This window comes from Muntiacus reevesi, chromosome 2 (genome assembly GCF_963930625.1).
Source record: "Muntiacus reevesi chromosome 2, mMunRee1.1, whole genome shotgun sequence".
Lineage (NCBI taxonomy): Eukaryota > Metazoa > Chordata > Mammalia > Artiodactyla > Cervidae > Muntiacus > Muntiacus reevesi.
Window position 1 is genome coordinate 36,145,797 of NC_089250.1, and position 25,674 is coordinate 36,171,470.

At 41.4% G+C, this 25,674-nt stretch overlaps 1 pseudogene; it reads left to right on the plus strand.

Annotated features, from left to right (window-relative positions):
- The first annotated feature begins 14,368 nt into the window (after positions 1 to 14,368).
- The window catches only part of LOC136157128 (patched domain-containing protein 3-like), a 114,514-nt pseudogene continuing 103,208 nt past the window's right edge, over positions 14,369 to 25,674 (plus strand).

Consider the following 25,674-nt stretch of genomic DNA (forward strand, 5'->3'; position numbering starts at 1 on the left):
TTACTAGCTCTAAAATTATTTAGCTCTGATATTAAAAACATCAATGGTAATTTATACTGTTTTTAAAATCCTCAAAATATGACAAAGATTAAAAATGGAGATCTTAGCTAACTTAGTACCAATGATAGAATCAGACCAACTGGTTCAGAATCTGCTTTATTGGCTAGTTATCAAGTTTGTATTGGTGAAAAATTGTTACTAGCTCTCAGAGGTGATTTGTAAGTATCAGATATAGCCCAGGCTCTGTAGATGCTAAAACTACATAGAAATGTTGTATAAGGACACAAGAAGGCAAAATCCAATCCCTATCATTTTATTTCTTCATGGTTTTTAATTTGAAATTACTACTCAAGATCCAGCTCATATTTATTTTCCTTTTAAAGTCTAGTTTGTTTTTCCTTTCACACCAGTGGTCCACTTTGTCATGAATATTTTCTCTACTGTAATTTAGTATACTAAGTATATATAGAGAGTAATAACTACAAAATATTTTTGACAAGTATGGAAAAATAGTAGTTAATGTTTTCCATCTGCTTGCTGTATGCTGTGTCATGAAAAGAACCACTGGTCCTATAGAATCAGGAAACACCTATGCAAGTACATGACAGAAATACAAATGCTTAATGAATTAATTTTGATCACTTACACACTTTTGTAAATGTTACCGCATGTTGTTTAAATTATCCATTATCAAAACTAGTGCCCAAATGCTGTCACTTCCCAGAGCTTCACTCTGGAAGGTTTTAAAACTTGTAATTATTTAAATTTATTTGTGGAAAATGAACTGTCATTTCTTTCTAGATATTTGATGTCTAAAGCTGAAGCTCAAGTTCTGAAATCTTCCTTCTAAGAACTTTTGTGGCACTGTCACAAAGTGTTTTGTTTAGTAGATTTAAGTTCTCAAAAAAAAAGTCAAAACCAAGAACTCTATCTAACGACCTCAAATTCAAACTACAGATTGCAAAAGGGAATGCAGAATGTGTCACAGTTTTGAACTGCAGGCTTGGAAGGCATTGCAGATTGTCCATGTTCTAGGAAGTCAGGTGGTGCTAGTGGTGAAGAATCCAGCTATCAATGCAGGAGATGCAATAGATGTGGGTTTGATTCTTAGGTCAGAGAGATCCCCTGGAGAAGGAAATAGCAACCCATTCCAGTATTCTTGCCTGGGAAATGTATGGACAGAGGAGCCTCGTGGACTACAGTTCATGGGGTTGCAAAGAGTCAGACATACCTGAGTGTGCACACACAGTAAGTCACGAGAGCTTGGTTCCATGTAGGGATCCATCTGTCTTCACCTCACCCCATGCTTCTGAGGGATTGTGCTGGAGGAAGAGAGCTCCGTCAGGACAACACGGAGGAGCCTAGGAACTCTTTCTAGACAAGTCTGTTTTACCAACTTGGCACAGAGATCAGAAAGGCTTCCCATAGCCAAAGTAATTGTTCTAAATATTGCAAATACTGGCATAGGAATTTGTTGTTTCTTGAATAATGATTGAGTTCTTATAAGAGCAGCACTATCTCAAACTCCTTAAAGGCAGGTGTTCTAATTATGCCCATTTATATGCCCAAGGTGACAGACCTAAGATGCTGCCCAGCAGAGGGTGAACACAGGTGCCTGACTATGGAACTGGTGTTCTGACCACTGAATAAGGTAAAGGGCTAGATATTGGTACAAATGATGCAAACAGAACTTCTTGTCTTAGGTGACGTTATCAGGGATTTCCTGAGCAGTTTTCCCAGGCTGAGTTTTTTAGTCTTATATTAATGTTTACAGAATGTGGTTTATCCCAATTCATATTGCACATGCAAACTTCACACAGTGAAAATTCAAAGAGAAAAAATAGGCATGAAATCACACAGCTTGCCCATCTGCAGTACTGGCAGAGTAGGTATCAAGTACTTTGCACTGCACTCCCTTCTCCAAATAATTAAGCCAATGTAAAGTCCACAGGGGCCAGGAGCTCTTGGAAACAGGAGAAAACTTGAATACACACACACACACCTGTACATTTTGCCTGAGGAGAGGTAACATATCAGATATTCACATCCCAAAACATGAAGAACTACTGCACTAAAATCTTTTAAATTGTAGAACTGTGATTCCCCCCATAACTTTTTTTATATAGGAAGAATGTTAATCCACAAAAGAAAACCTGCCCTGTTTGTTATATTTCTCATGGTAAGGTAATAAATTAGTATTATGATTTATTAAAAAGCAAAGTAAGAGAAAAACTAAAAGTGCACTAAGGTTTACAATGCATATATAATACAAGCATGTTAAAAGAAGCAACATTAAACTGGAATAAAGTGAATCATTTCATCTTTAATATAGGTCTTCGAGTCTCTGAGAAATCTTTATTTTACTCAGTCCTGAAGGGAAAGGAACAAATGGCTCCTTTCTATTTGAAACACCTTACAAAGTCACTGCTCTGAGGTTACATCTTAGAGATAATCCGTCTTTAGGTTTCATGTTGGAATTCAAATGCACTGTTACAACAGGATGTAAAAACTTCAATTGTAGGTGGGTAATATGGTTTTTCCAGTGGTCATGTATGGATGTGAGAGTTGGACTACAAAGAAAGCTGAGCGCCAAAGAATTGATGCTTTTGAACTGTGGTGTTGGAGAAGACTCTTGAGAGTCCCTTTGACTGCAAGGAGATCCAACCAGTCCATCCTAAAGGAGATCAATCCTAGGTGTTCATTGGAAGGACTGATGCTGAAGCTGAAACTCCAGTACTTTGGCCACCTGATGCAAAGAGCTGACTCATTTGAAAAGACCTTGATGCTGGGAAAGATTGAGGGCAGGAGGAAAGGGGGATGATAGAGGATGAGATGGTTGGATGACATCACCAGCTCAATGGACATGGGTTTGGGTGGACTCCGGGTGTTGGCGATGGACAGGGAGGCCTGGCGTGCTGTGGTTCATGGGGTCGCAAAGAGTTGGACACGACTGAGCGACTGAACTGAACTGAACTGAATATGGTGCAATCACTGAACGTCTTTGATAAAAAGCACCTATTGTGCTGAGAAATGGCACATTTTAGTGATTCAACAATTGACTTGAATCCTCAATACCGTGGTACGAAATGGAGCATGGAGTGTGAGAAAGAAGGGTTTGCTGATGTAGATATTATCAGCTTGAAATGACTGAAGATTTTCCACATAAGCATATTTCCCCTTAGGGAAAAACACATTACAGCACAGAAATATAAAAACCTTACCCAGTGCTAATCTCTCTTTTGTGTAGCAAATGAGTACACATCATCTTTAGTGTCTGCAAGGAAATTGCATTGGAACCATACAACCTCCTCTTATTGAGTTTTGTATTATAGAAGGTAAAAAAGTTTAATCCCTTTTGAGAGTTAATAAATATAAGGATTTCTCCTTTCAGGGTGTAGGAAACAAAACAAAGAATTTATATTCTTGTTATATATTATCAGTATATGATAATATACTGATTGGAAGTGTTTGGATCTAGGTTTGTCAATACAAGTTGACAAGCTAACTTATTCAGCAAGCTATAATTCAACAAGTAAGTTGAATAATATTCACGTGGTATCCAAAAACTGTTGAGCTTGTTTCTACAAGTGTGCTTTATTAATCTTGATAATGAATGGAAGATACTAAGAAAGGAATTGTCTGGCAGTTTATACAAGGAAAGTTTTTTCCCAAGTGGACAATAATAGTTGATCTCTGTGCTTCTTTTTTGAGGAAATTTAACTCTAGAAGTTCCTGGTCCTATGGGGCTCAGGAAACACACTGGCAGTGGTCAGACTGTTTGCTGATTAAAGTGAGGTGTGCTCGGGGACAGAGTCTGCATTGCTGAAGCCATACTGGCCACTTTAATAAACAAATCCCAACATTTTGGTGACTTACAATAATAAAGGTGGAATTCTCATTTGTGTAACAGTCACTGTTGATGCTCCTGGTCAGTGAGTGGCTATCTTGACCCCAGTAATTCAGGGACCCAGGTTCCTGCCAATTTCTGGTGTCATAATCCAAATAACCTCTTCTGTTACCTGTGTCTAGATCGCAGATGGGACAGAGAGCTTCTTAAAGGTCTTGGCCTACAGGTGACATACACCACTTCTGTGTACATTTTGTAGTGACTACTGGTCATGTGGCCATACACATAAGTCAAAGGAATTAGAAAATGTAGTCCTTGATTGAGCAGCCATGTTTCAGTTAAATTTCATATTATGGAAAGGTAGCAAACTTTCGCTTGAAGCAAGCATTCAATGTCATTGACTCTTAACTGCTTTACATTATATTAAAATAAATTTCCAGATGGATCACTTTTAAATGCAAATTTTTCCCTCTTCAGCAAGTGGTGCTGGAAAAGCTGGACAGCTGCATGTAAATCAATGGAGTTAAAACACACCCTCTAACCATACACAAAAATAAACTCAAAATAGCTTAAAGAGCTAAGTATAACATGACACCATAAAACAATTTAAATGTAACCATGACACCATAGAACATAGACAAAACATTCTCTGACATAAATCACACTGCTGTTTTCTTAGGTCAGTCTCTCAAGGCAATCAAAATAAAAACAAAAATAAACAGATGGGACCTAATTAAACTTACATGCTTCTGCATAGCAAAGGAAACCGTAAACAAAATTAAAACACAACCTACAAAATATAACAAAATATTTGCAAAAGATGTGACTGTCAAAAGACTTATTTCAAAAAGCACAAATAGCTCATATAATAACAAAGAAACAACCCAATCAAAAAATGAGCAGAAGACCTAAATAGACATTTCTAAAAAAAAAAAAAAAAAAGACACACAGATGGCCAATAGGCACATGCAAAGATGTTTAACATTACTAATTATTTGTTTACTTGCTAAGTCCTGTCCTACTCTTTCCTATCCCATGGACTGCAGCCTGCCAGGCCTCCCTGTCCTTCACTATCTCCCGGAGTTTGTTCAAATTCATGTCCATTGAATCAGTGATGTTATCTAACCGTCTCATCCCCTGTCACCCCCTTCTCTTCTCACCTTCAATCTTTCCCAGCATCAGGATCTTTCCCAATCAGGAGGCCAAAGCATTGGCTCTTCAGCTTCAGCATCAGTCCTTCCAATGAATATTCAGGGTTGATTTCCTTTAGGATTGATTGGTATGATCTCCTTGCAGTCCAAGGGACTCTCAAGAGTCTTCTTTCAGCAGCACAATTCTAAAGCACCAATTAACCAGCACTTAGCCTTCTTTATTGTCCAACTCTCACATCTGTACATGACTACATGGACTTCTGTCAGCAAAATCATGCCTCTGCTTTTTAATACACTGTCTAGGTTTGTCATAGGTTTCCTTCCAAGGAGCAAGTGTCTATAATTTCATGGCTACAGTCACCGTCCTCAGTGATTTTAGAGTCCAAGAAAATAAAATCTGTCACTGTTTTCACTTTTTCCCATTCTATTTGTCATAAAGTGATAGGAGCAGATGCCACTATCTTTGTTTTTTGAATGTTGAGTTTTAAGCTAGCTTTTTCATTCTCCTCTTTCATCCTCATCAAGAGACACTAGTTTCTTCTAACTTTCTGCCATTAGAGTGGTATCATTTTCTACATTCACCCTTATGGCAGAAAGTGAAGCGGAACTAAAGAGACTTTTGATGAAAGTGAAAGAGGAGAGTGAAAAAGCTGGCTTAAAACTCAACATTCAAAAACTAACATCATGGCATCCAGTCTCTTCACTTCATAGCAAATAAATAGGGAAACAATGGAAACAGTGACAGACTTTATTTCCTTGGGCTCCAAAATCACTGCAGATGGTGACTGCAACCATGAAATTAAAAGATGTTTGCTCTTTGGAAGAAATGCTATGACCAACCTAGACAGCATATTAAAAAGCAGAGATTTTACTTTTCTGACAAAGGATCATCTAATCAAAGCTATATTTTTTCCAGTAGTCAAGGTGCATCCAGTCTCTTCACTTCATAGCAAATAAATAGGGAAACAATGGAAACAGTGACAGACTTTATTTCCTTGGGCTCCAAAATCACTGCAGGTGGTGACTGCAACCATGAAATTAAAAGATGCTTGCTCTTTGGAAGAAATGCTATGACCAACCTAGACAGCATATTAAAAAGCAGAGACTTTACTTTTCTGACAAAGGATCATCTAATCAAAGCTATATTTTTTCCAGTAGTCAAGTATGAATGTGAGAGTTGGACTGTAAAGAAAGCTGAGCACTGAAGAATTGATGCTTTTGAACTGTGGTGTTGGAGAAGACTCTTGAGAGTCCCTTGGACTGCAAGGAAATTAAATCAGTCAATCCTAAAGGAAATCAGTCCTGAATATTCATTGGAAGGACTGATGCTGAAGCTGAAACTCCAATACTTTGGCCAGTTGATGCAAAGCATAGGCTCATTAGAGAAGACTGATGCTGGGAAAGACTGAAGGCAGGAGAAGGGGACGACAGAGGATGAGATGGTTGGAAGGCATCACTGACTCCATGGACAAGAGTTTGAGCAAGCTGTGGGAGATGGTGAAGGACAGGGAAGCCTGGAGTGCTGTAGTTGAATATAGTCACAAAGAGTTGGATACAACTGAGTGACTGCTGCTGCTGCTGCTAAATCGCTTCGGTCATATCCAACTCTGTGCGACCCCATAGACGGCAGCCCACCAGGCTCCCCCATCCCTGGGATTCTCCAGGCAAGAACACTGGGGTGGGTTGCCATTGCCTTCTCCAATGCATGAAAGTGAAAAATGAAAGTGAAGTCACTCAGTCATGTCTGACTCTTTGCGACCCCAAAGACTGCAGCCTAACAGGCTCCTCCATCCATGGGATTTTCCAGGCAAGAGTACTGGAGTGGGTTGCCATTGCCCTTCTCTGAACTGAGCGACTGAACCTCAACAAATCTGCATATCTGAGGTTGTTGACATTTCTCCTGGATTCTGGCTTGTGATTCATCCAGCCTGGCATTTCAGTTGACATACTCCGCACATAAATTAAATAAGCAAGGTGACAATATATAGCCTTGTGGTACTCCTTTCCCAATTTTCAACCAGTCTGTTGTTGCATGTCTGATTCTAACTGTTGCTTCTTGACCCACATACAAATTTCTTGGAGACAGAGAATTTATAATAATTATATGATAATTATAATAATTTGCTAATTATTAGAGAAATGCAAATCAAACTATAATGAGGTATCACCTCACACTGCTCAGAATGGTCATCATCAAAAAATCTACAAACAATACATGCTGGAGAGGATGTGGAGAACAGGGAACCCTCCTGCATGGTTGGTGAGAATGTAAATTGGTATAGTCACCATGTAGAACAGTATGAAGATTCACTACTGGGTATACACCCTGAGAAAAACCACAATTCCAAGACACATGTGCCCCAGTGCTCACTGTAGCACTATTTACAATAGCCAGGACATGGAAGTAACCTTGATATCCACGGACAGATGAATGGATAAAGAAGCTGTGTTATGTATATACAATGGAATATGATTCAGCCATAAAAAGGGATGGATTTGAGTCAGTTGTGAGGTAGATGAACCTAGAACCTGTTATACAGAGCTAAGTAAGTGCAAAAGAGAAAAATACTGTATATTAACATGTATATATGGAATCTATAAAAATTGCACTGATAATCCTATTTGCAGGGAAGGAATGGAGATGCAGGCATAGAGGACTTATGAACACAGCAGGGGAAGAAGAGGTTGGAATAAATTGAGAAAATAATGTTGACCTATATGCACTACCATGTATGAAACAGATAGCTAGTGGGAAGCTGCTATATAACACAGGGAAACTAGCTTGGCACTTTGTGACAATCTAGAAGCATAGGATGGGGTGAGGTGGGAGAGAGGCTCAAGAGGCAGAGGAGATATATATGTATAGCTAGTCCCATCACTTCATGGGAAACAGATGGGGAAACAGTGGAAACAGTGTCAGATTTAATTTTTCTGGGCTCTAAAATCACTGCAGATGGTGATTGCAGCCATGAAATTAAAAGATGCTTACTCCTTGGAAGGAAAGTTATGACCAACCTAGGTAGCATATTAAAAAGCAGAGACATTACTTTGCCAACAAAGGTCCATCTAGTCAAGGCTATGGTTTTTCTAGTGGTCATGTATGGGATGTGAGAGTTGGACTGCGAAGAAAGCTGAGTGCCGAAGAATTGATGCCTTTGAACTGTGGTGTTGGAGAAGACTCTTGAGAGTCCTTTGGACCGCAAGGAGATCCAACCAGCCCATCCTAGAGGAGATCAGTCCTGGGTGTCCATTGGAAGGACTGATGCTGAAGCTGAAACTCCAATCCTTTGGCCACCTCATGCGAAGAGTTGACTCATTGGAAAAGACCCTGATGCTTGGAGGGATTGGGGGCAGGAAGAGAAGGGGACGATAGAGGATGAGATGGCTGGATGGCATCACCAACTTGATGGGCATGAGTTTGAGTAAACTCCAGGAGTTGGTGATGGACAGGGAGGCCTGGCATGCTGCGATTCATGGGGTTGCGAAGAGTCAGACACGACTGAATGACTGAACTGACTGACTGAACTGATATATATACGAAATATATATAGTTATACCTGATTCACATTGCTATATGGCAGAAACTGTTGTGGAATCTGGAGTTCCAAAACACACCTTCGAGGACTCTCAAGTCAGTGCAGTACAGTTTATTACACCAGCGAGTCCAAGGGGAATCAGTTCCCAACAAGGAACCCTGATGCTTCTGAGGCCCAGTTTTATACCCCCTGCTATGTGATTGGTTACATGTTAGCAACCTCTTTGTTGTATATGACTGAGTTTTACAAGTAGGTGCTAGGAGAACAATTAAGGTGAAAGGGGGGGAACACTGATTATGCATCAAGGGGGGATGTCTCCATGGTTAATGTAACAGGGGCAGCCTGTCCTCAACTATAATCTCCGTTTGCCATCTGTAGGGAGGGAACTCTCCAGGAGACCTGGTTTTCATTAGCAATGGTTTCCTCACTCTTGGGCAGGGTTCAGGTCCAGTTTACATCCTGTCTTTAAGATGGATGACAGGCTTCAAGATGGAGTCTCTCGTGCTTTCCTCACATTGGCCCCAGCAGAAGTAACACAACATTATAAAGCAATTATCCTCCAAGTAAACAAATAAATAGAGACCTCCTGAAAGGTTGTTGCTGAGCTTTGAAAGAGGCTGGGATTCTTGGCCTCCAGAGGAGACGAATTCAATCCGGGGCCAGTGACGAGGCTTGACTGTTCAGAGCTTTTGTGTGATAAAGTTTAATTGAAGTATAAAAAAGATAGACAAAGGTTCTGACATACAAATCAGAAGGAGGCAGAAAGTGTGCCCCCCTGCTAGTCTTCAGCAGTATGTTATATTCCTATCAGCAGGCTGTTAATTAGAGAAAGGAAATGTCTCAAAACTCAGAGTGATATCACGCTCCTCATCCACAACATACATTTTGAGATAACATTGGCACAAGGTGAGTTGTCTCAGGCCATAAAATGATTGACATGAATCTTGAAGAAAGGCAGGTTTCCAAGCAAAGACATTGTCTCATTAACATAACTTAAGAGAACATTTGCAAGAGTAAAACATACTGGTTTGTCAAGTGGGTTCTGAGTCTTAGGTAGAACCAACTTGAAAAAAAGAGTGTTCAGTTCAGTTCAGTCGCTCGGTTGTGTCTGACTCTTTGCGGTCCCATGGACTGCAGCATGCCAGGCCTGGACCAAACACCAACTCCCGGAGTTTACTCAAACTCATATCCATTGAGTCAGTGATTCCTTCCAACCATCTCATCCTCTGTTGTCCCCTTCTCCTCCCATGCCCAATCTTTCCAAGCATCAGGGTCTTTTCCAATGAGTCAGTTCTTTGCATCAGGTGGCCAAAGTATTGCAGCTTCAGCTTCAGCATTAGTCCTTCCAATGAACAGCCAGGACTGATCTCTAGGATGGGCTGATTGGATCTCTTTGCAGTCCAAAAGACTTTCAAGAGTTCTCCAACACCACAGTTCAAAAGCATCAATTCTTTGGTGCTCAGCTTTCTTTATAGTCCAACTCTCACATCCATACATGACTACTGGAAAAATCATAGCTTTAACTATACAGACCTTTGATAGCAAAGTAATGTCTCTGTTTTTTAACATGCTGTCTTGGTTGGTCATAACTTTCCTTCCAAGGAGCAAGAGTCTTTTAATTTCGTGGCTCCAGTCACCACCTGCAGTGATTTTGGAGCCCCCCAAAATAAAGTCTGTCACTGTTTCCATTGTTTCCCCATCTATTTGCCATGAACTGATGGGACCGCATGCCATGAGATTAGTTTTCTGAATGTTGAGCTTTAAGCCAACTTTTTCACTCTCCTCTTTCACTTTCATCAAGAGGCTCTTTAGTTCTTCTTTGCTTTCTGACATAAGGGTGGTGTCATCTGCATATCTGAGGTTATTGGTATTTCTCCCAGTTATCTTGATTCCAGCTTGTGCTTCATCCAGTCTGGCATTTCTCATGATGTACTCTGCATATAAGTTAAATAAGCAGGGTGACAATATACAGCCTTGACATACTCCTTTTCCTACTTGGAACCAGTCTGTTGTTCCATGTCCAGTTCTAACTGTTGCTTCTTGACTTGCATACAGATTTCTCAGGAGGCAAGTCAGGTGGTCTGGTATTCCCATCTCTTTAAGAATTTTTCACAGTTGGTTGTGATCCACACAGTCAAAGCCTTTGGCATAGTCAATAAAGCAGAAGTAGATGCTTTTCTGGAACTCTCTTGCTTTCTCAATGATCCAACGGATATTGGCAATTTGATCTTTGGTTCCTCTGCCTTTTCTAAATCCAGCTTGAACATCTGGAAGGTCATGGTTCACATTCTGTTGAAGGCTGACTTGGAGAATTTTGAGCATTACTTTGCTAGAGTGTGAGATGTGTCCAATTGTGTGGTAGTTTGAGCATTGTTTGGCATTGCCTTTCTTTGGGGTTGGAATGAAAACTGCCCTTTTCCAGTCCTGTGGCTCCTGCTCAGTGTTTCAGATTTGCTGGCATATTGAGTGTAGCGCTTTCACAGCATCATCTTTTAGGATCTGAAATAGCTCAACTGGAATTCCATCACCTCCATTAGTTTTGTTCATAGTGATGTTTCCTAAGACCCACTTGACTTCGCATTCCAGGATGTCTGGCTCTAGGTGAGTGATCACACTATCCTGATTATCAGGGTCATGAAGATCTCTGTCTTGAAGAAAGACAGAGTCTAGGGTAAATACAGAGTTCATTAACATAGCTTAAGAAAAACATTTCTGTAAGAAAAACGCATTGCTTAGCTCAAGGTGTGAGAAAAGTTAAGTTCAGGTGGAACCAGGTGTAGTCATGGCAACACAGACTCTTAAAAGAAATCTCCTTTTAAATTTGTATAGAGAAGGAAAAAAATCTGACACTTGCAGTTTGCTTCCTCCTGCCACTTAAGAGAGAGAAACAAATGTCTAACACTTGCAGCCTACCTTCTCCCTTTGAAGACCCCTAGCCTTCCTGCCTGTTACCCTCTCACTCCCATCTTTTGTTTGAGCAAAGGTGGGCTCAGGTTACACTGAAGTCTCTCTGTTACTGAAGTAGCCTGAATAAAATGTTTGGCCACCTTAAAAAATAAAAAGTATACTTATATGTATAGCTGAATCACTTTGCTGTACACCGGAAATTAACACAACTATAAATCAACTATACTTCAACAATTTAAAAAAGGAATGTATGGAAATTTTAGAGTAGATTATAATTTCTGCAAGGGAAAGTGAAAGTCGCTCAGTGGTGACCGACTCTTTTTCACCCTATGGACTATATAGTTCATGAATTCTCCAGGACAGAATACTGGAGTGGGTAGCCTTTCTCTTCTCTAGGGGATCTTCCCAACCCAGGGATCAAACCCAGGTCTCCCACATTGCAGGCAGATTCTTTACCAGCTGAGCCGCAAGGGAAGCCTTAGTACAAGGGAAACGACTGTCTATTATGCAACAAAATCCAGAACTCATTTAAAAAATTAAGTTAATTCAACTACAAACATAAGGCAGGGCAACCAGCAAAATGGGGATGGGAGAACAGGGTAGGGGGATATTCATCGCTCAAAATACAGGATCAAGTGATTATTTCCTTAGTACATGAATAGTTTCTATAGTGAAGAAGAAAATTTGAATCGTCCCAAAGGGAAACCAGGAAAAGGTATACATGACAATTTACCCAAAGAGGAAATATGGTGAGTCTAAGTAACAAAAAAGTAAAATTAAAATAAGATACCTATGACACAAATCACTTTAATGACATTCTGGGATAGGCTGTGACAAAAAAGAACTTCATGAGGGTGCAAAATGATACTTTTATGAATGAGTGAGTGAAGTCACTCAGTGGTGTCTGACTCTTTGTGACCCTGTGGACTATAGCCTGCCAGGCTCCTCTGTCCATTGGATTTTCTCGGCAAGGATACTGGAGTGGGTTAGCATTCCTTTCTCCAGGAGATCTTCCCCACCCAGGGATCAACCCCACATCTCCTGTGTCTCCTGCATTGTAAGCAGATTTTTTACCCACTGAGCCATTGGGAAAGTCCAACTTCTATGGATTTTATCAACAACTCTGAAATTTAAAATGGGATATCCTTTGGTCCAGTAAATCCCCTTCTACAAAATCATCTCACAAATACAGTTCTTGTGCTGTAAGAAAAAGATTTGTTCACTTAGCACTGTTCATATCAGCAAAACATTCTAAACAACCTACAGATCTATCAATAGTGTTATGGTTAATTTATGTTCCAGTCATACAATGGAAAATTATAAAGCAATTCAAAAGAATAAGATAAATCTACATACAGTTACATGTTGAGATCCTTTGATGTATTTGGTGAAAAATGTAATCTGCATACACAGATTTTTTTTTTCTTTTTTGCTCAATCACGTCTGACTCTTTGCCACCCCATGGACTATACAGTCTATGTAATTCTCCAGGCTAGAATACTGGAGTGGGTAGCCTTTCCATTCTCCAGGGGATCTTCCCAACCGAGGGATTAAACCCAGGTTTCTCATACACAGATAGTGCAATAATATTTATGAAAAAGATATACTTGCATATATCTGGATATGCTTGCAAATGCAAAGAAAATAGTTTGTAAGGATAAGCTCCCACTTTTTAACACTTCTGTTAAGAAGAGGAATGTGATAGAAGGAAGTTTTAAGACTGGGTTTTGCGTTCTTCCTTTCCCACTTTTTATTTTATGCATTTACTTCTAACTTTTTACACGGAGAACGTTATGTCTGTAAAGAATAAAAATAAACTGTGCTGTAACAGGTTCACCAAAGCCTTACCTGAGAACCATGCTTCTGGATGATCCTCTCAAAGGTAAAATCTGCCACTTAGAACACAGGGAAAATCTATGCCGTTTGTGTGCAGGTGTGTGTGTGACAGTGTGTGTGTATACCTGAACAAGCCAAATTCTCCCAGTCAATCGTGAGTCGTGTAAGCACTCATTTCAATCGCCTTTAAGAAGTGCCTCTTGTATTAACTAAATCCTGAGAGGATGGGTGCCAGGGACAAATTGGGGGCTAGTTAGATTATGGCATTTGGTCCCATCACATCATGGCAAATAGATGGGGAAACAATGAAAACAGTGACAGACTTTATTTTGGGGGGTTCCAAAATCACTGCAGATGGTGACTTCAGCTGTGAAATTAAAAGACACTTGCTCCTTGGAAGAAAAGCTATGACCAACCTAGACAGCATATTAAAAAGCAGAGATATTACTTTGCTATCAAAGGTCTGTCTATTCAAAGCTATGGTTTTTCCAGTAGTCATGTATGGATTTGAGAGTTGGACTATAAAGAAAGCTGAGCACTGAAGAATTGATGCTTTTAAACTGTGGTGTTGAATAAGACTCTTGGACTGCAAGGAGATCCAACTAGTCCATCCTAAAGGAAATCAGTACTGAATATTCTTTGGAAGGACTGATGCTGAAGCTGAAACTCATTCCTTTGGCCACCTGATGTGAAGAACTGACTCCTTGAAAAAGACCCTGATGCTGGGAAAGATTGAGGGCAGGAGGAGAAGGGGACGACAGAGGATGAGATGGTTGGAAGGCATCACCGACTCCATGGACATGAGTTTGAGCAAGCTCCAGAAGTTGGTGAAGGACAGGGAGGCCTGGAGTGCTGCAGTCCATGGGGTCGTAAAGAGTAGGACACGACTGAGCGACTGACCTGAACTGAACTGAGACTACCACGTGACCGCCAACGACGTTCTAGCATTTGCGCAGGAGCAGCCCAGGTTCAAACAGACTTGCTTAGAACTTCTCCAGGACACCGTTGGGTGGGTGGAGAGGGGCGCTGGGTCCAACAGCTCCTTTCTGATCGGTTGTGCTGTTTGAGAACGCGGTCTTTCCTTCCTGGAAATGAGCCTTAATCCCCCGAAGGTTGCACCAGAGCTGGAGCGGGAGGCGGGGCAAGAGCCTGGGTCCGAGTCCCAGGGGCCCGGGTCGGAGCTGGGGCCTGACCCGGAGAGAGAGAGCTGGCTGCCCACAGGGCCTGGACTAGAGCCGGAGCCGCCCTCGGCCTCCAGTCAAGACCGGGAACCGAGCTTGGGTGGGCGGCGGGGCAGAACGCAGAGCCCCCTCCCGAGTCGCAGCCGAGGCTCCACCACCTCCTGCCAGCATCGTGGTCTGAGAACCAACTGGCCCAGCGGCCCCGCTGCCACACCAACTGCCTGGAGGCGCCGCTGTCCCGGGCCTTCCGGCGTCTGGGCTGGAAGGTGGGCTTGCAACCCTGGTCTGCTGCTGCCCATGGTGTTAACGGCCATTCTCGGCACTGGCCTGATTTACCAGCCCCAGGATGAAGAAGACGACCTCGAGGAGCAGTAACGCCGGTAGGGAGACCCACCAAGGGTGAGTGACGCTTTGTGCAGGAACATTTCACCGCCAACAACTCTCTCATTTTCTCCGTCTCTAGGAAGAGCACCGAGGTCAAATATGCCTCCATCCTAGTGGTCTCCAACACTGAGACACTGCTGGAGCCGGAAATCTTAGAAGAAGTTTGCAAGATGGATGGCCCGGTGCAGGTTTTGATTGTGACACAGGGCAACAGAACCCAGATCCCCTACAGCAAGGTCTGTGCTTCGAACCAGGGCCCCTGTGTCCCCCCAGTCCACTCTTGTTCGCCTGGGAAAGGAACAAGGGCCTCAACCTGGAAACCATCACCTTCCCCATCTACAGCCAAGCTGGTCAGTTCGTCTACCTGGCCAACATCCTGGGAGGAACTGCCCTAGGCGAGAGTATGGGGCTGAGCCCCAAAGCCATGCGGCTGCAGTACCACCTAAAGACAGGTGAAGGAGAGGAAAATGAAGGTAGCAAGTCGTGCATGATCCATTTCCTGAGAAGCTTGACAGCCTTGAAAAGAGTCTGGCATTAAAGAAGATCAAGGTACCTAGCGGCTGGGGTTTATAGGGAGGCCAGGAGAAGGTGGGAGAGGTAGGAGGACTTGTTCCAAGCACCGTAGCAGCAGCACTCCCGGATTATCAGATAGAGTCCTAGACTAGAAACCAGTTGTATTCTGCTCTATTTGATCCTTAATCAGACTTTCTTAAAATAGCACACTGAGGAAAGCCAGGAAAGAATCTAAAAAAGAGTGGATATGTGTATAACTGATTTACTTTGCTATACATGAAACTAACACAACATTGTAAAGCAGCTCTACTACAATGATTTTTTTAAAAAATAAAGTAAAAAGAGATAAGTCCTTAAAAAAAGAAAAAAGAAGAATGCCACAAATCTTAAATCCTTGGTAACATTCTGGTTAAAAACACAAACTGTACATTCTCAGGGTAGGTCTGTTCAGTACAAATGTTGATCTTCAGGTTTAATTTGGTTTTCTGGTCAAATTACTCTTAAATTCTTACTTCCAGTTTAAGCCTTTGCTGTTTCTGGGAGCCCCCTAAACTTTGTTTGGAGTTCATTAGAATAAAAAGACAAAACCTTAAACAAAAGTTCCATGATGTTTTTAAGAAAGAAAGACGAGCATTTTACAAATAAATTATAGCATAGTGCCAGGCACATATTAGCTGTTGAGTAATTTGTGGGCTGGCAAACCTGGTCCTCTGAATAAAACTGGTGAAAATGAGAAGACACCTTCTGGAAAAAGCCTTTTAATACTCAGTTTCTGAAATGCTGTTTGTGCAGTTAAAAGAGTAAAAGATAACAACCTAATAGAAGTTTAGAAAAAGTCATAATGTCTATAGTAATTAATGCTTTCACAGTTTGTATAAGATTCAGATTTTGTATTTTCAGGAGTTTTAAACTTTAGATTTTTGAAAGAAACTTTGAAAAGCATGCCAGGGATTTGTGGGAAGAAGCAAATCTTTATTACCTTCTATATTCTAAAGTCATAATCCATATATTTTGATATTTTGCTGAATTTTAATATTTAAATCAATAAACTATAGTGTTGTAATATCATATGTAACTCACACACAATATCAGAATTGAAGGTTATTTACCTGAATATATTTTTGTGGCAGGTCCTCTACTTTACATCACTTTCTAGACAGCTGGAATTTGAGGCAACTTCTATGACAGTGGTCCCATTGTGTCACTTGGCATACCTTCTAACCATATTAGTTGCAATTGTATCATGTTAAAGGTGAGACAATTTTATTAAAAATATTTTTAAATTAAAAAATAAATTAAATTAATAATTTAATTTAAATAATAATTTAAATTTAAAAATATTTACTAAAAATGTTTTATTGTGTATTACATATAATATCTAGATATGTTGGGGTAGTATGTAATTTTCTTGGTTCTGTCTCTCTGCAGCAAAGATTTGAAACACAGCGGACCAGTGTTACAGCTCGCTTACAGCTCAGAATTTTATTCAGCAAGCAAAGGAAAGTACACCCTGGAGGCATGAGGGCAGGCTGACCCCAAAGGGGAGGCTTCAATCCATCTTGGCTTCTCATTTTTATGTGTCTCCACCCCCTGAGTCTGCCCTATGTAAATTGAGCTAGCCAGGAGGGCAGTTTGTTTCACCTGAGAGTCGTCCTCAGGTTTTCTTTTGTTCCATTTTCGCGGTGCTTTTTCCTTTCTTGTCTTTTAGCCACTGCCATTTGGGACTCCTTTTTCCTATTCTAACTATGTAACATTCCCCCCTCAAGAGATGGGAGGCCCATTTCCTTGGGAATAGAGGTGTGAAGCTCTCTCTGGCTACTTCCTGCTGAGGTGGGACGGTGAGAAGAAAAGGGCCTCCCCTTCTTGCTAGTCTGAAGCCTCAGAGTCCTTATAGTGGTGTCCATCTAAGAGTGAGTGATATTTTCCGTGGTTGGGTGTAGTTTTATATATCCTTATTGAACTGGCACTGCGTGTTGCAGCTTGTTGGCCTGGGCAGAGACAAAATGGGTTAAACAATCGATTGTACATGGAGCAATCATAAGCAGCATCAATGTGGTGATAACAAGGATTAGTAGGGGCATTAGCCAACTCCAAATTCCCCATCGCCAGGAGAAGAGCCCCCAAAGAGAGATTGTAGCTACCCTGAGAACTCTGCAGCTCGTTCTTTGAGATCCTGTAGGATCTGAATGTTTTTCCTGAGGACTGTGAGACTTTCTTCAACTTAGCTGGAGGTATTTACCCAGAAACAACACATCTCATTCAAGATGGTTCAAGTCCCTCCTTGTTCAGGGATCAGGAGATCTCTCTCTTATCTATTTTGGAGTACAACCCCTTCCAAGCAGTGTTAGCTCTTTAGATCTATCCTGAGAAATCTTATCCCCAGAAACTTAATTTGGGGGATATTCATTACAATGGTACTCATTTGTAGTCCCGAACAGGTATCTGAGATCTCCCAGGGGCTCACAGGTGTATTGAGTGTCCCCTTCTCTTTCATTCCATGGCTTGACTCATGAGTAGTGAATCCAGGAGTCGTGCCTTGGTACCTTGACTGCTGTGAGGGTAGAAAGTATTACAGGGTAGGGGCCCTTCCATGTGGGCTGGAGTTGAGCCTTTGGGGACCCATCTTTCCAGACTAAATAGGACTTGAGTCCCTGGAGCATACAGTGGTGGCTCTTTAGGATATTTTGGGTCCTGATTGACACCCTACAAGTGTATATCTTGGAATTGCCCAAAGGCCATGGTATAAGACCAGAGGGTCTGAGCTTCTGGATCTAGAAAGAGGTCATTGACATAAACAAAACTTCTCCCATATAGCCTCTCATAAGGACTAAGACCAACCTTTTCCTTAGGGGCGATATTGGTGCAGAGGAGAGCTATTGGTAAAGCCTCCTTCTATCCCAGGAAGGTCTCCTGGGGTTATCCTTTTTCGCTGATTTTAAGAATTGGTTGACTCTTCCTATTTTTCCTGAAGACTGAGGGCTCCAGGCACAATGGAGATAGTAAGTAATGCCCAGTTCTTTAGAGACCCCTTGGGTGACCTTAGAAGAAAATGATTTCCCATTGTCAATTTGTAATGATCTGGACAGGCCAAATCTCAGAATGACTTCATGGAACAGTTTTTTTTTTTTTTTTTTTTTTAACCACCTCCTCAGCCTTCTCAGTCTGGGTGGTAAAGCCTTCAGTTCATCCTGTGAATGTGTCTATCATGACTAGTAGGTATTTATACCCTTGAGAAACTGGCATCTGGGTGAATTCCATCTGCCAGTCCTCCTGGGTAGGTCCCACACCGTTGGATGGGCTGGGTCAGTTGGGGTCTTTGAGCTCCTTGGGGGTCTTTTAATTGGCAAATGGGACAAGAGGAGACCACTTGCCTTATAATCATTTGGAGGTCTGTTCCTGTGAAGGACCTTTCTAGTAATCTCCGGAGGGCCTTCTTCCCTAAATGAGTGGTGGCATGTAAGGAGTTAACCAACTTCCACTGGAGTTTCCCAGGCAGAAAAAGGAGTCCCTCCTTTTGGAACCACCCCATATGATCTTTTTGAAAGCACTTACTCTTAGTCTTAAGAGTCTCACCTTCAGTATATGAAGGAGTTTCTGGCAAAGTAGTCTGCGGAACTAGGGTGGCAACCCCTATCAGGTCATTGTTCTGTAATGCTGCTCTCTTAGCTGCTTGGTTCCCTCGTGCCACTTCTGTGCTCCCTTTTTGGTGTCCTTTACAATGGGAGACTGAAACCTCAGAGGGCAGGTGGATGCCTCCAAAAGCCTAAGGATTTGATAACCATACTTGGTTGGGGACCCTTGGGTGGTCAAGTGGCCTCTTTCTTTCCAAATAGGAGCATGTGCATGTAGCACCAGAAAGGCATACTTGGAGTCAGTGTAAATGGCTACTCTTTTTCCTTTTCCCAGCTTTAAAACTCGAGTCAAGGCTATGAGCTCAGCCAATTGGGCTGAAGTACCTGGTGGCAAAGGTTTAACCTCTGTGGTCTCAAAATTGGAGCTTACTGCATATCCAGCTCTTCTTTTTCCACCCAAGACAAAGCTGCTTCCATCAGTGTACTAGATTTCCTCAGGATTGGTCAGAGGATCTTCTGATAATCCTTCTTGGGGTTTTGTCCAGTGGTCCAAGGTGTCTAGGCAAGAGTGAAAGGGGAGAGAGCCCTCGGTGGTAGGCAGGAGGGTGGCAGGGTTAAGAACCTCACAGGGGGATATAGTCAGGCCTGGATTTTCCATCAGCACCACTTGATATCTGAGGATCCTTTGATTAGACATCCATCAGTGGCCTCTCCAATTCAGGAGTTGTTTCACCTGGTGACTGGTAAAAATAGTTTGCCCCCAGGAGAGAGTCTTAAAGCATCTTGTATCAGGACTGCAATAGCTGCAAGATTTCGAAGGTAGAGAAAGATCTCTTACCAATAATGGAGTAGGATACTCAGGGACCACCAGAAACTGGTGGGAAAATATTTGTCCATCCCAGCAACAAAGAAGTGCTCAGGTGAATCTTTTTATAGTTGTTTTTCTTATAGCACCAAAATGGTACAGGTTTGGGAGGAGAAGGCTCCGGAGTGGGAGGTCAGGAGAGAGTAGGTAGCCCCTGTATCAACCAAGAAATTCTCGGACCTACCTGCCACATCCTGTTGCACCGTTGGCTCCAGCCCCATGATGGTTATCTGTGACAGGCGGGCTGGCTGAAGCAAGCTGCTTCAGTCCTCTTGAACCATCATGAGGGAAGGCTTGGTGCTTTCCCTTGAGGCTCTTGGGTCCTGAGGGCAGAGTGCTGCCCAATGTCCCAACTAATGGCATTTGTAGCAAGCTGTTTTAGGAGACTTGTCACGGTTTGGACACTCTTTGGCCCAATATCCCGCTTGTCTACAGATTAGCCACCACCATTTTGGACTCCTTTTTCCCATTCTAACTACCTAACATATAATATTTCTAACATGAAATATACCATTTCAAAAGCCATTTTTAAGTAGACAAATCAGTGGCATTAACTACGTTCACAGTGTTGTGCAACCATCACAACTATTTAGGAATATTTTCCATCACCCCAAACAAACTCAGTAACCATTAAGAAATATTTCCCCATTGTCTTCCCCAAGTCTCAGTGAATTTTTAATCTAGTTTCCATGAATTTTCCTATTCTAGAGATTTCATATAAGTGGAATCACACAGTATTTGTCCTTTTGTGATTGACTTATTTCATTTATCATGATGTTTTCAAGGATTATCCATGTTGTAGCATGAGTTCCTTTACACGGCTGAGTAATATTCCATTTTATGCATATACCACATTGTTTATCTACCTATCTCTTGATGGGCACTTGAAATATTTCTACCTTTTGACACCCATGATCACAGAAGCAATAGCAAAAGTTGCCCACAAAGAACAGAGGGGATGAGGAATTAACAATAAAGAAACAATGAATATAACTGCTGATGCAACAGTCACATTTTGAACAGTGTTTTCTAATATTGCAGAATACTGATCAAAATATATGAATGCCTGGTTGTATGCTATCAGGGGAACTTCACACTTCTTGGCCATGTCTCAGAACTGGTGTAACATCAGTTTCTTACTGAAGAAGAAATACCCATGGTTTGAATGAAGGCCTGGGAACAAATGATTTTCTGTGATGATGTAATATGTTATACACAAAAAGTGGAAATTCCATTTAAAAAGTGGGTTTATTGCTTAGAAAACTGTCTTATCACTTATATCTTGATGGCAGTTTTCCATATATTTTATATATTCTCATAACAAAAACTCTAAGGTTTTTATCGACATACTCATTGTTTGCAAAATCTGCCAAATGACATTTTCCCAATTTTTGCCTCATTTCTTTATCCCAGTAGTCAAGAGTCTCAGTAAAGATAACCATAACCCTGGGACCATAAGTTGACAAATGTTCTTCTTCTACATTACAATATGGTGTGATATAGGAGTCATCACTTGCCAAATTTTGGAGGCCTAAAGCTTCCTGCACTTGGAAATATCCATATATACTACTTATGATGTACAAAATGTGTAGGAGCACTACAAAAACCTCGGACTCAGTGCTTGTGAGAAAAGGACTAAAATATTCTCTAAAGATAGATTCATTGGATTCCATATGTAAAGTAGATAGTCAATGGTAATTTGCTGTATGGCTCAGGCATTTCCCACCACAAGCTCCTCCCTCACATTCTTTCCGTCTATCTGTCTCTGCAGTCAACAGCTGCCCTCGCCCTGGGATTGCTCCATAGTCCCTAAACTCCAGCTCCCAGCTGCTGTACCTTCCAGGGACCTGCGTCCCTGCCCAGGGTTTGCATGGCTGCCACAAGGACTGTCTGATTCTCATTCCATTTAGGCTGCAACAGACCAGCTGTTTCACTCTCAGCCTTAAATGTTTCTCCTCTGACTCAGGCAATTGCCCTGATGTGGGGATCAGACCCCCGCTTCAATTCTCCCACCAGCCAAGGGCAGGTCCAGTCCTCTTAACACTCCTGTTTCCCCCCTAGTTCCTTCATCCTACCAAGTTTTGCGTGGTTCTCTATATTCTTTTCCACTGGTCAGGTAATCCTGTCTGCTCTCAGCTGGTGTTCTGCATGCACTTCTGTGTCCGAAGGTGTATCCCTGATGTATCTGTGCAGAGAGGTGTACTCCACGTCCACCCACTCCTCTGCCATCTTGTTCTCTCCCCTCTCAGGATATTTTAAATAACATTTTTTAATGGCACTTCCAAGTCAAGGAAATGTGCCTTTGCTTTTATCTATTGACTATTCTTAATAGTGCGTTTTCATCATATTGTATTGGGCCAATCGGGAATTCTGCAGTTGGTCTTTGACTTGTTAGTGGCTTTTCAAACTGACTTTCAAAAAAATGTTAAGAATACTGGGATAAAATTAGACCATGAGCAGCTCCAAATACCATCACAAGAAACAATCTGAAAAAAGGTCCTGAAGATGTATGCTTTAGCTGCAGATAGGACACACATTCCTATTATTGTTGAAACTGCACTTTGTAACACAATGTAGCCTAGCAGATACAATGCCTCAATGGGTTTTCAGTTTACTGAGGGCTCTGAACTGGAAACAAATGCATAAGATATGTGAGCAGAAAAGTCAAAAGAAAACCCTATATATGGCAAGATTAAGCATGGCTATGATATCAAGATTGTCATTCCAGAAGGCCATAAAAGCCATGATCCCACAGTTACAGAAGCAATAGCAAAAGTTGCCCACAAAGAACAGAGGAGATGAGGAATTAACAATAAGGAAACAATGAATATAACTGTTGATGCAATAGTCACATTTTAAACAGTGTTTTCTAATATTGCAGAATACTGATCAAAATATATGAATGTCTGGTTATATACCATTAGGGGAACTTCATACTTCTTGGCCATGTCTCAGAACTGGTGTAACATCAGTTTCTTACTGAAGAAGAAATACCCATGGTTTGAATGAAGGCCTGGTAACAAATGATTTCCTGTGATGATGTAATATTGATGTTATACACAAAAAGTGGAAATTCCCTTTAAAAAGTGGGTTTATTGCTTAGAAAACTGTCTTATCATTTATATCTTGATGGCGGTTTTCCATATATTTTATATATTCTCATAACTGCCAGGAGCCATTATGGGAGGTCCCACCCGTGACGAGGTCATGAAGAAAATACCGGGCAGGCAAGGCCGTCCGGGCCCCCATCCATGATGAGTTCACGAGGAAAAAACCTGACAGGCAAGGCCGTCTAGGATAAGGGACCCTCCAGGTTGGCCTCGGCCTCTACCCCACCCTGTATCCTCCCCCCATTTTCTGCTGTGTTCTTGTCTGCCCTGTTGCAGATTCTTGTGTTGCCTGCCGAGAGTTCTCCTGCTCCTCTTTCACCGAATGAGGACCAACTTAAAACCCTAATTAATAAATCTCCTGGACGCTGCTACCCTATGAAGGGGCCAGGAATGAAGGAAATGCTTCAATTCAAACCCTTTTGCTGGCATTCTGGTTTGTTTGATAAATGTGTGCTCCCATTGCAAAAAATGCTCATGATTGTTCTAAATATCCTAAGCACAGTATGCTAACAAAAGACGCCATTAAGCATAGGTCCCTCTGCAGGGTGAGAAACGCTCCACAAATAAAATAGCCACAAATGTGCCTAATAAGAAATACTTTAGATAGAGCTTAGTTGGTGACTTCTTGCAGGTAATTAACTTTTAGACTAAGAGCCTGTTTTGTGCCATATCTGCTGTTTTTGCAATCCTTTGCATTTCTGTTCTATAAAAATGTAATCCTATCTAGTTCCCATGGAGATGACACCTAATAGAAAGAAAATAGATTAACCACAAAAAAGACAGGGTCGGCTACTGAAGTTGCTTAAAGTTATACCAGGTGCAAGCCATAAATTGTCAACAGGCCTGTAAGCCAAAAGATATTATACATAGGGATTAACCATAAAAAGGGTCCTAATAGGTACAGAGCCCTTTGGGGGCTGAGGAAGCCCTATTAGAGAATACAAAAAATATTGTTTTAAAAGTGGTTATTAGATCAACGTTTGATTGATGTTAATGTGCTGAGGTTGTGCAGTGGAAACTATTGTTAATATAGTTGGAGATCTAGAAAAATAAGAGTTTAGCCCTAGTGTAAAAACAATAAGATAATTGTTAATTTTAACCAGGAGTGCTAAACAGGGGCTCCCTCACCAGAGCCGGAGAGTCTTTGTGTGCTAAACTTTTTAGATAAATTTAGCTGAGAACTTCTGCGAAAAGACTGACTTTTATGTTAACAGGATTGTATTTCTATTATGTTGCAACCTGTTGTATCACGAGACTGCCACTTTTCTGTTTTCTGCTAAGCTCAAGGCCAGAAGATAATGTACAAAAAATCTATGGGAAAAGACTCTCATAAACAAAAATATACAGTGAACACCTGGTTTCGTGAAGGACAAGCTGATGTAATGTTAAACTAAGTCTGCATGCTTATCTGCCCCTTAGAAATGTACCAACTTAGGGTAGAAAGGCTACGGTGAAAAATAAAGCAACTGCCAGACTCTGCCGCATATCCTGGTCTGGTCTCTCTCTCTCATTAGCCGATGCCGTTCATCCAGAGGGTTCCCCCGGATCCTGCTGGGGCTGGACCCTGGCACATAGCGAAAACTCTGTAAGGTTTTTATCTACCTACTCACTGTTTTCAAAATCTGCCAGATGACATTTTTTCCAATTTTTGCCTTGTTTCTTCATCCCAGTAGTCAAGAGTCTCAGTAACGATAACCATAACCCTGGGACCATAAGTTGACAAATGTTCTTCTTCTACATTACAATATGGTGTGATATGGGAGATGTCACTTGCCAAATTTTGGAGGTCTAAACCTTCCTGCACTTGGAAACACCCATATATACTATTTATGATGTACAAAATGTATAGAAGTACTACAAAAAACTTGGACTCAGTGCTTGTGAGAAAAGGACCAAAATATTCTCTAAAGAGTAGATTCACTGGATTCCATATGTAAAATAGATAGTCAACGGGAATTTGCCCTGTGGCTCAGGAAGCTCAAACAGGGGCTCTGTATCAAACTAGAAGGGTGGGATGTAGAGGGAGATGGGAGAGAGGTTCCAAAGGGAGCGGATATATGTATACCTATGGCTGATTCATGTTGAGGTTTGACAGAAAACAACAAAATTCTGTAAAGCAATTACCCTTCAATTAAAAGATAAATTAAAAAAAAAGAGTAGACTCATTGGATGGATATCAGCTTTATGTTCACCTTGGAGAAAATTACATGGGAAGCCGAAAGACTTTTTTAATGAACATTTTGGTCAGAAGTTTCCTACTTCTTCAGCCAGTATGGACAGACTACTTCTCTTTTATCATCCATGGCCATAAATGCTCCAAAACAGGCCGACGTTATGAAAATAATAAAAGAGCAGGGTTGTTCCTATTAAATGCAAAAGTATTGTACAGACCTGAAAGAGGTCATAGTTCCTGTATAGAAGGCCAGGACATTGGTGATGGTGGTGATTGCCATGGACACTGCCACTTTTGAATAGACATTGGACATCTACTCACTTATGCTATCTGTGTCATTGACCCCAACACCTATTAGAAAAAGAAACAGAGTCTTCGTACTTTTTTAACATCCATTAAAAATTAACAAGATCAACTCAAACCGTTTTCTTTGCCTGTCTCTCAAGGTCTCACTGATCTTGCAGTGTGCGTGTGTGAATGAATGACATGTCCTGAGTAAAGCAAGTGATGAGTTCTGCTCTAGAGTTTTGCAGTGCCTTGAAATGACTGAAGGCAGACCCCAAAATGGGAGCCTTGTTGGGGTTTATATACCGACCTCC